The sequence below is a fragment of the Coregonus clupeaformis genome, chromosome 27, assembly GCF_020615455.1.
Source record: "Coregonus clupeaformis isolate EN_2021a chromosome 27, ASM2061545v1, whole genome shotgun sequence".
Taxonomy (NCBI): Eukaryota; Metazoa; Chordata; class Actinopteri; order Salmoniformes; family Salmonidae; genus Coregonus; species Coregonus clupeaformis.
This window is the reverse complement of record NC_059218.1, coordinates 49,899,250-49,909,059: the sequence shown is the minus strand read 5'-3', so window position 1 is coordinate 49,909,059 and position 9,810 is coordinate 49,899,250.

The window sequence follows — 9,810 nt, the reverse complement described above, 5'->3', positions numbered from 1 at the left end:
AATAACAACCAAAAAATCCAGAAAAATGCATGTTAAAATTTTTATAAATTGATTTGCATTTTAATGAGGGAAATAAGTATTTGACCCCCTCTCAATCAGAAAGATTTCTGGCTCCCAGGTGTCTTTTATATAGGTAAGGAGCTGAGATTAGGAGCACACTCTTAAAGGAAGTGCTCCTAATCTCAGCTTGTTACCTGTATAAAAGACACCTGTCCACAGAAGCAATCAATCAATCGGATTCCAAACTCTCCACCATGGCCAAGACCAAAGAGCTCTCCAAGGATGTCAGGGACAAGATTGTAGACCTACACAAGGCTGCAATGGGCTACAAGACTATCGCCAAGCAGCTTGGTGAGAAGGTGACAACAGTTGGTGCGATTATTCGCAAATGGAAGAAACACAAAAGAACTGTCAATCTCCCTCGGCCTGGGGCTCCATGCAAGATCTCACCTCGTGGAGTTGGAATGATCATGAGAACAGTGAGGAATCAGCCCAGAACTACACGGGAGGATCTTGTCAATGATCTCAAGGCAGCTGGGACCATAGTCACCAAGAAAACAATTGTTAACACACTACGCCATGAAGGACTGAAATCCTGCTGTGCCCCTGCACGGTCCCCCTGCTCAAGACAGCACATATACAGGCCCGTCTGAAGTTTGCCAATGAACATCTGAATGATTCAGAGGAGAACTGGGTGAAAGTGTTGTGGTCAGATGAGACCAAAATTGGGATCAACTCAACTCGCCGTGTTTGGAGGAGGAGGAATGCTACCAATGACCCCAAGAACACCATCCCCACCGTCAAACATGGAGGTGGAAACATTATGCTTTGGGGGTGTTTTTCTGCTAAGGGGAAAGGACAACTTCACCGCATCAAAGGGACGATGGACGGGGCCATGTACTGTCAAATCTTGGGTGAGAACCTCCTTACCTCAGCCAGGGCATTGAAAATGGGTCGTGGATGGGTGTTCCAGCATGACAATGACCCAAAACACACGGCCAAGGCAACAAAGGGGTGGCTCAAGAAGAAGCACATTAAGGTCCTGGAGTGGCCTAGCCAGTCTCCAGACCTTAATCCCATAGAAAATATATGGAGGGAGCTGAATGTTCGAGTTGCCAAACGTCAGCCTCGAAACCTTAATGACTTGGAGAAGATCTGCAAAGAGGAGTCGGACAAAATTCCTCCTGAGATGTGTGCAAACCTGGTGGCCAACTACAAGAAACGTCTGTCCTCTGTGATTGCCAACAAGGGTTTTGCCACCAAATACTAAGTCATGTTTTGCAGAGGGGTCAAATACTTATTTCCCTCATTAAAATGAAAATCAATTCATAACATTTTTGACATGCGTTTTTCTGGAATTTTTGTTGTTATTCTGTCTCTCACTGTTCAAATAAACCTACCATTAAAATTATAGACTGATCATGTCTTTGTCAGTGGGCAAACGTACAAAATCAGCAGGGGATCAAATACTTTTGTCCCTCACTGTATGTTGCTCTGCCATTCGATCCGCAGCTCAGTTTAACGGTGGAACAGACGGTTGTAGGCTACTTCTGTAGCTTACGTCGGTAATTTTCAAATATTTCATTTATAAACAATATATTGTCATAGCTATTGCAGAATACATTCCTCACTTTTTCTGGCCATGATGGGTTCATATTCCCGAAGTTGCCATAGCCTACGAATTACCATGCTCATTTAATTGGGCCTATTCGGCTGTTGTTAAGTATTTTGCTCTATGCATCAGAAAAGAAGCGTTTTATAACATAATTTAACAGGTGAACATACCGTTGATCATTTGCATTGAAGTGTTTATGGCTACCACTAAGTAGACTGTTTCAGAATTCGCGGGCAGTGCGACATATTTTCCACAGCCATTTGCAATCGTTTTGGTCTTAAGCTTTTTTTTCTGTCAGATGGCCTAGGCCGACTGCGAAAGTTTAACATTCTGCCATCACCTACAAAGACATTTGATTAAGTTCGCCATTGCTATTTCCTTTAGGAAGCTGCCTTGGCCTAATTCCAATACTTCCAAAGTATACAGCAAATAAGGGTGTTATTGTCACCATAAAAAGTCAAGTATGTGCGTTTCATTCAAAGTTTTAATGCTCATTCACGCGCAGTTTCCGGATGGGTCTGATAACGGGAAACATGCGAATGTATGGTGTTCGCCAAGTTGATAAATTAATCTTTGTATGTGTGCAGGCTTTTCAGAAATGTCACACGCAGATATTTATTGGGAAATGTATGCAACAGTTATAAAAGAGGCTCCTGGTCAAGTAGTGCACTACATAGGGAATAGGGTGCCAAATGGTATGTACCCAAACTCATGATCATGGTTTGGCAGTGATGCTGAGGGTTGGGAAGGTGGTCCGTTTTTTATAATTTCAGGTGACTAGGCGGTTCTAACCCACACCTTCTCACCTGTGTGTTTGTGAAGCTGTGACTGTCTCTTCCTCCTCGGAGACTGAAGAGGAAAACGAGACATCCCAAATGTGTTCCGTTTCAATGAGCTAAGTGGACCAGACCCAGCTACTATCGCATTGGTGTCTATGGGAGAGCCACCTCTTTAAGCAGACAGGAACTGACCATTTTCTTTTTCTCATGGTAAACGGCCTGAGTGAACTATCTTAAATTATCCACCAACTTTGTTCCTCCTCATCGCTGGACACTTCTTTCACCACCTCCATCCCTTTCCACCCTTCCAGTCGTCTGTTTATCATTGGGATCCTCTTGGCCTCTTATCAATTAGATTTGCTAACTTCCTGCGTCCTCTCCTGCGTCCTCTATCGCCTGCTTTTTTAAAAAGGTAGTCGGCACGGAGAGTGAACGTGGATGGAAACGTGCTTGCTTGAAATGAGACGGTCCTTCTCCACTATTACAGGGGTGGATGCCAAAATAAATGTGTTAAATGGTCAAAACAAATGAAGTTAGTAGTGCAAGACATTTTATAGATACAAAAAAAATAAGTAGCATATTGTTTTTAAATGTGTGCATGTTATTCTCCTCTGACAAAACAAAAGCTGATTTAAAGGGGGTGTAGCAGATCAAAACTCTACAGAAGGATACACTTGAGTATCCTCAATGAAAGGTGGCTATCAAGGAGGGGAGGACCGTCTTCCGTTTGCCTACTAACGACTCCTCGATTTACATTTACGTCATTTAGCAGACGCTCTTATCCAGAGCGACTTACAAATTGGTGCATTCACCTTAATGTATTGGTTTCCGGGTCACGGAGGAGGAACGAGAACGCCCTGCTCTCCCCTTCGTCTTTGCTGATCTGAAGAGATCCCACGTGTCCCAAATGGTACCCTGTTCCCTGTAGTGCACTACTTTCGACAATGGCCCCTATGTAGGGAATGGGATTCTATTTGGGATGCAACCATGATGGTATATAGATGAAAGTAGTATGATTTATGTTTTACTTGAACCTTTCTAGCTTTTTCTACATCAGATTGAGTACAACGAGACGAGGAGCGCTACAGTAGGGATCCACTTTAGACTATTGAAATGCACCCTGTGTATGTGAGTGTGTGACTGCGACTATTGAAATGCACCCTGTGTATGTGAGTGTGTGACTGTGCCCATCACCTCCCCCCTTCTGTGCTGGTGGCTGGTCACCTCATCCCTCCCTCCCTCTATCATTCCTACCCACCCTCTATCCCTCCCTCTCTCTATCCCTCCCTCTCTCTATCCATCTCTCTATCATTCCTCCCTCTCTCTATCCATCCCTCTCTCTATCCCTCCCTCTCTCTATCCCTCCCTCTCTCTATCCATCTCTCTATCCATCTCTCTATCATTCCTCCCTCTCTCTATCCCTCCCTCTCTCTATCCCTCCCTCTCTCTATCCCTCCCTCTCTCTATCCCTCCCTCTCTATCATTCCTCCCTCTCTCTATCATTCCTCCCTCTCTCTATCCCTCCCTCTCTCTATCCCTCCCTCTCTCTATCCATCTCTCTATCATTCCTACCCTCCCTCTCTCTATCCATTCCTCTATCATTCCTCCCTCTCTCTATCATTCCTCCCTCTCTCTATCATTCCTCCCTCTCTCTATCCATCTCTCTATCATTCCTCTCTGTATCCCTCCCTCTCTCTATCATTCCTCCCTCTCTCTATCCATCTCTCTATCATTCCTCTCTGTATCCCTCCCTCTATCATTCCTACCCTCCCTCCTCCCTTCCCTGTTCAGGAGGCTGGTCACCTCATCTCTCCCTCACTTCATCCCCTGTTCCAGAGTCCTCCAGAAGGCCATATGGGCCCTGCTGAGAGACGGCCTGTTCCTTCCTCTCGGCCTGCCCACTCACCTAGGGAAGGAAGTGTGTGTGTCACTGTGTGTGTTTGTGTGTCACTGTGTTTAAGAGCGAGAGAGAGAGAGTGTGTGTGTGTGTGAGTTAGTGTCACGCGCTGATCCTCCAGCAGGAATTTGACCTACAGACTCACCTCACCACTACACACCACAACAACACACCCTGCAGGAGATGGAGGGTGTGTCGTGGATGGCAGGACGGGACACAACATGACTGACCGTATGATCTCTGACACACCACAACAGCCACGTCCTCGGCTGGTTTATTTTAGGGACAAGAATTGTGTGTGTGTGTTTGGCTAGATTTGAAAGGGAATAAGTATCTTCTGACTTGTAGATCGATGTTTAGGAGCTTGTTTGGGGGAATATGTGCATTTTTGTTTGAATGAAATCTATGCAGCTGTGTTACATTAGCGTTAGTCACAACTGTATTTGTGTGAGTGACTGTTAGCATTCAGTTCCAGCATTCATTTACCTGCCGCCTACCTACTTAATATAACTGACAGTTTTGAATGTTCTTATCACAGGCTCTGATGCTTGAAGTCATTCCAAACTTTCCTTCTGGAAGTTTGTTTTGCACATTGGCTTGTTTGTTTACTATCCAGCATCAACTACTTTTTGCTCTGTAGTATTTCATCCCTTGATCAAAGAGCTCCTCATGGATGAACTATGAACCAAAGAAGCGCTCCTCTCCTGTGTCTCTTCATTCCAAGCTTTATTGACATTGTTTCCTGGGACAAAAGGGTAAGTAATACACAGAAATATCCTCTCTTTTGAGATGCAGAACTGTACACACACACACATATATACACACACTGTTTTGAAGGGGTGTAATGTGAGCTTGGCCAGGTTCCTGTTCTGCTCTGGTTCTGGCTGCATCGCCCTGTGAGCAGAAACAAAAACAATCTATTTGATGTGAACAGAACTATGATTCACCAGAGACCCAGTTGGCTTTAGACCAGACCTGGGTTCAAATACTATTTGAAATCTGTTAAGTGTTTCCTTTAGCCTGCCTGGAGTGCCAGGTGGGCGGGGTTTACAGTTGTGGGACTATTCTATTGCTCAATTAAGACAGACAAGCTCAATCAAGCACAGATAGAGTATTTGAAATGATTTCAAATAGTATTTTAACCCAGGTCTGCTTTAAACTGGTACATTTGGCAGATGGCAAGGCAAGGGAATAATGGGCCATACAGAAAGAAAGAAATAACATGCATTCAAAGAAAAGCAAAATAATACTGTGAGGGAGAGGAAAAGGAGGAGGGGGATGGAGCGATTCTGGAAGAGTTTGAGCTCATACGTTAGAGCAATGAAGTGGGTTGGGTATGCCGAGAAACAGTGAACACAGTCATGGAGAGGGAGGGGGGGGAGGGAGGGAGAAGGGAGGGAGGGAGGGAGGGAGAAGGGAGGGAGGGAGGGAGAGAGTGGAGTGGAGGGAGGGAGGAGGGAGGGAGGGAAGGGTTGGGGACAGATGTTTCCAATCAATTGTGCTTCCATCATGTGATGGACAGACGGACGGACGACGCTGTGTGTGTGGCGTCGCGTGGTCACTGTTTATGGAACTCACATCAGCAGCCGTGGGAAACATCCCCTGATAAGATTAGTGTACATGACATGGTTTTGTATGACACAGCCTATCTTCTCCTTCCAATAACTATCCCACTCTCTGTCTTTGTCTTTCTCTCTTCTTCTCTCTCTTGCTTTCTCTCTCTCTTGCTCTCTCTCTCTCTCTCTCTCTCTCTCTCTCTCTCTCTCTCTCTCTGTCCCTTAGACCGTTATAGTAGAGAAACAGACAGACTGCATGAACAAAAACACCTAGGTGGGCCAAGTCCATGGGGTGGGGTGGGGAAGGCTGGGGCTACAGTATACGGCTGGGGCTACAGTATACGGCTGGGGCTACAGTATATTGCTGGGGCTACAGTATACGGCTGGGGCTACAGTATATTGCTGGGGCTACAGTATACGGCTGGGGCTACAGTATACGGCTGGGGCTACAGTATATTGCTGGGGCTACAGTATACGGCTGGGGCTACAGTATACGGCTGGGGCTACAGTATACGGCTGGGGCTACAGTATATTGCTGGGGCTACAGTATACGGCTGGGGCTACAGTATACGGCTGGGGCTACAGTATATTGCTGGGGCTACAGTATACGGCTGGGGCTACAGTATATTGCTGGGGCTACAGTATACGGCTGGGGCTACAGTATATTGCTGGGGCTACAGTATGCGGCTGGGGCTACAGTATATTGCTGGGGCTACAGTATATTGCTGGGGCTACAGTATACGGCTGCGGCTACAGTATACGTCTGGGGCTACAGTATATGGCTGGGGCTACAGTATACTGATGGGGCTATACGGCTGGGGCTACAGTATACGGCTGGAGCTACAGTATACGGCTGGGGCTACAGTATACGTCTGCGGCTACAGTATACGGCTGGGGCTACAGTATACGGCTGGGGCTACAGTATACGGCTGGGGCTACAGTATACGGCTGCGCTACAGTATACGGCTGGGGGCTACAGTATATGGCTGGGGCTACAGTATACGGCTGGGGCTACAGTATACGGCTGCGGCTACAGTATACGGCTGGGGCTACAGTATATGGCTGGGGCTACAGTATATGGCTGGGGCTACAGTATATGGCTGGGGCTACAGTATATGGCTGGAGCTACAGTATACGGCTGGGGCTACAGTATACGGCTGGGGCTACAGTATATGGCTGGGGCTACAGTATATGGCTGGGGCTACAGTATACTGATGGGGCTACAGTATACTGATGGGGCTACAGTATACGGCTGGGGCTACAGTATACTGATACTGATGGGGCTACAGTATACTGATGGGGCTATACGGCTGGGGCTACAGTATATGGCTGGGGCTACAGTATACTGATGGGGCTATACGGCTGGGGCTACAGTATATGGCTGGGGCTACAGTATACTGATGGGGCTATACGGCTGGGGCTACAGTATATGGCTGGAGCTACAGTATATGGCTGGAGCTACAGTATACGGCTGCGGCTACAGTATACGTCTGCGGCTACAGTATACGGCTGGGGCTACAGTATATGGCTGGGGCTACAGTATACGTCTGCGGCTACAGTATACGGCTGGGGTTACAGTATACGGCTGGGGCTACAGTATATGGCTGGGGCTACAGTATACGGCTGGGCTACAGTATCGGCTGGGGCTACAGTATATGGCTGGGGCTACAGTATACGTCTGCGGCTACAGTATACGGCTGGGGCTACAGTATACGGCTGGGGCTACAGTATATGGCTGGGGCTACAGTATACGGCTGGGGCTACAGTATACGGCTGGGGCTACAGTATACGTCTGCGGCTACAGTATACGGCTGGGGCTATATGGCTGGGGCTACAGTATATGGCTGGGGCTACAGTATATGGCTGGGGTTACAGTATACGGCTGGGGTTACAGTATACGGCTGGGGTTACAGTATACGGCTGGGGTTACAGTATACGGCTGGGGTTACAGTATACGGCTGGGGTTACAGTATACGGCTGGGGCTACAGTATACGGCTGGGGCTACAGTATACGGCTGGGGCTACAGTATACGGCTGGGGCTACAGTATACGGCTGGGGCTACAGTATACGGCTGGGGCTACAGTATACGGCTGGGGCTACCTGGGGCTATATGGCTGGGGCTACAGTATAGGCTGGGGCTACAGTATACGGCTGGGGCTACAGTATACGGCTGGGGCTACAGTATATGGCTGGGGCTACAGTATACGGCTGGGGCTACAGTATACGGCTGGGGCTACAGTATACGGCTGGGCTGGGGGATTGTTGGGACTGGGGATGCTGTGGCTGGGCTGGGAGTGTTCACAGTCGACATAGAGAGGCAAAGAGAGTAGAGAATTGAGAGTTGGAGTGGAGAGAAAGGGGGGAGTGTGGGTCAGGGAGAAAGGGAGAGAATGGGGGGAGTGTGGGTCAGGGAGAAAGGGAGAGAAAGAGAGAGTTGCTCAGTGGAGAGTTGCTGAAGTATGTTCCTTAAACTTGGGTGAATTACAGTATTTCCAACATTCTATCCGTGCTTGTCCAAGTACAGCTGTGAAAACTCCTCTCTGCCCCGTAAAGCTTATTGTTCCATCACTGAAAGAGAGCGAGAGAAAGGGAGATAGAGAGAGAACAGAGGGAGAGGAGAGAGAGGAGAGAGAGAGAGAGAGAGAGAGAGAGAGAGAGAAAAAAAGCGTGACTAGTTTTATTGGTGTTTGTTTTCATCCATAAGGGTCAGTGGGTCAGTATTTGGCATGAAGGGAGGTGTTTGTGTGTGGACAGGAATGTGATGGAGAGATGTTGAGAAGACCTCCTTAGATGGCACCACATATATTAGTTATTCGTTTTAATCAATCGTGGAAGTATGATCAAATTGGCGATATAGCCTAGGCCTACATAGATATGTCTATGAAAAGATTAAGACTCAAAGCTGTGCACTTGATGCATACAAGATAGATGTCTAGGCTGCCTCGCTATATAAGTGGCATTAGTTAAAAGGCGCCAAAAAAGTTTATATAATCTGTCATATAGCCTACATAGTCTCAAATTCCAGAGTCTCTGTGCAAAGTATGGGGCCGGGGTGACTTCTTGCTGTCCTCAGATCAGACCAGAGGATTTGATTCCTCTTCCTCCTCCCCGCAGCACGTTTCGCTTTGGGAAGACCAGAGACAAACAACCCTAGCCCATACTGGTGTGCCGAGGCAGAGCACCGCGTCGCGGACAGTCAATCGCAATGAAACAAAATGAACGCACTGTACTCGCAACAACTCTTACTACGGTTCTTCTTCAACAACAAAAACAATAACAGAGTTTGCAGCACGGATTACACGCTTCTTTAGAAGGAGGATATAGTTCGACTAGGTTTGGAGGGAAAATGCCATTCTTTAAGCGCACAATAGTTCCCAAGGATGTCTGTAAAAACGACGCGAAGAGGCCAAATGCGATTTTCGGGGACTTGGTGGACGTGTGCGGGTTCTCTCTATGTTCCGTGCTCCGTCAGCTCTCGGATTTATCCCGACAGTCCGTCAGCATCTTGGAAGAGCTCGAGGGCGAGCTCGTGTCTATCTGTCTCCGGTCGGGAACGCTCGAGGGCAAGGTGATTAGTTTACAACGGCACATCACCGCGCTCGCCAAAAAGCCACCGCCAAAGAGTAAGAAATAAATCACACTGTATAATTTTATATCACTTGTGTGACCGTAGAAGTGAGCCTCAACTCACTGAGGTCAACTTCTAGTTGAGAATGTGCGGGGGAGAGATTCAGAACCACCAGTTATTGTTTGAGGTAACTTGGATATGGTGGAAATAAATAATGTTACGTTTATACTGTAAAGGGTGATGATCACGTCACTGTGTGCGTTTCTTAGCCATGACCTTGCATTCTGCAGCTTTCGATGGTTGTTTGCAAAAGAGGACTCTTTCGCTTTCTCACTCTGTCTTTTGACTTGTGTTTTAACCCCCTACTCATATGCCATTCATGTTACAACACAGT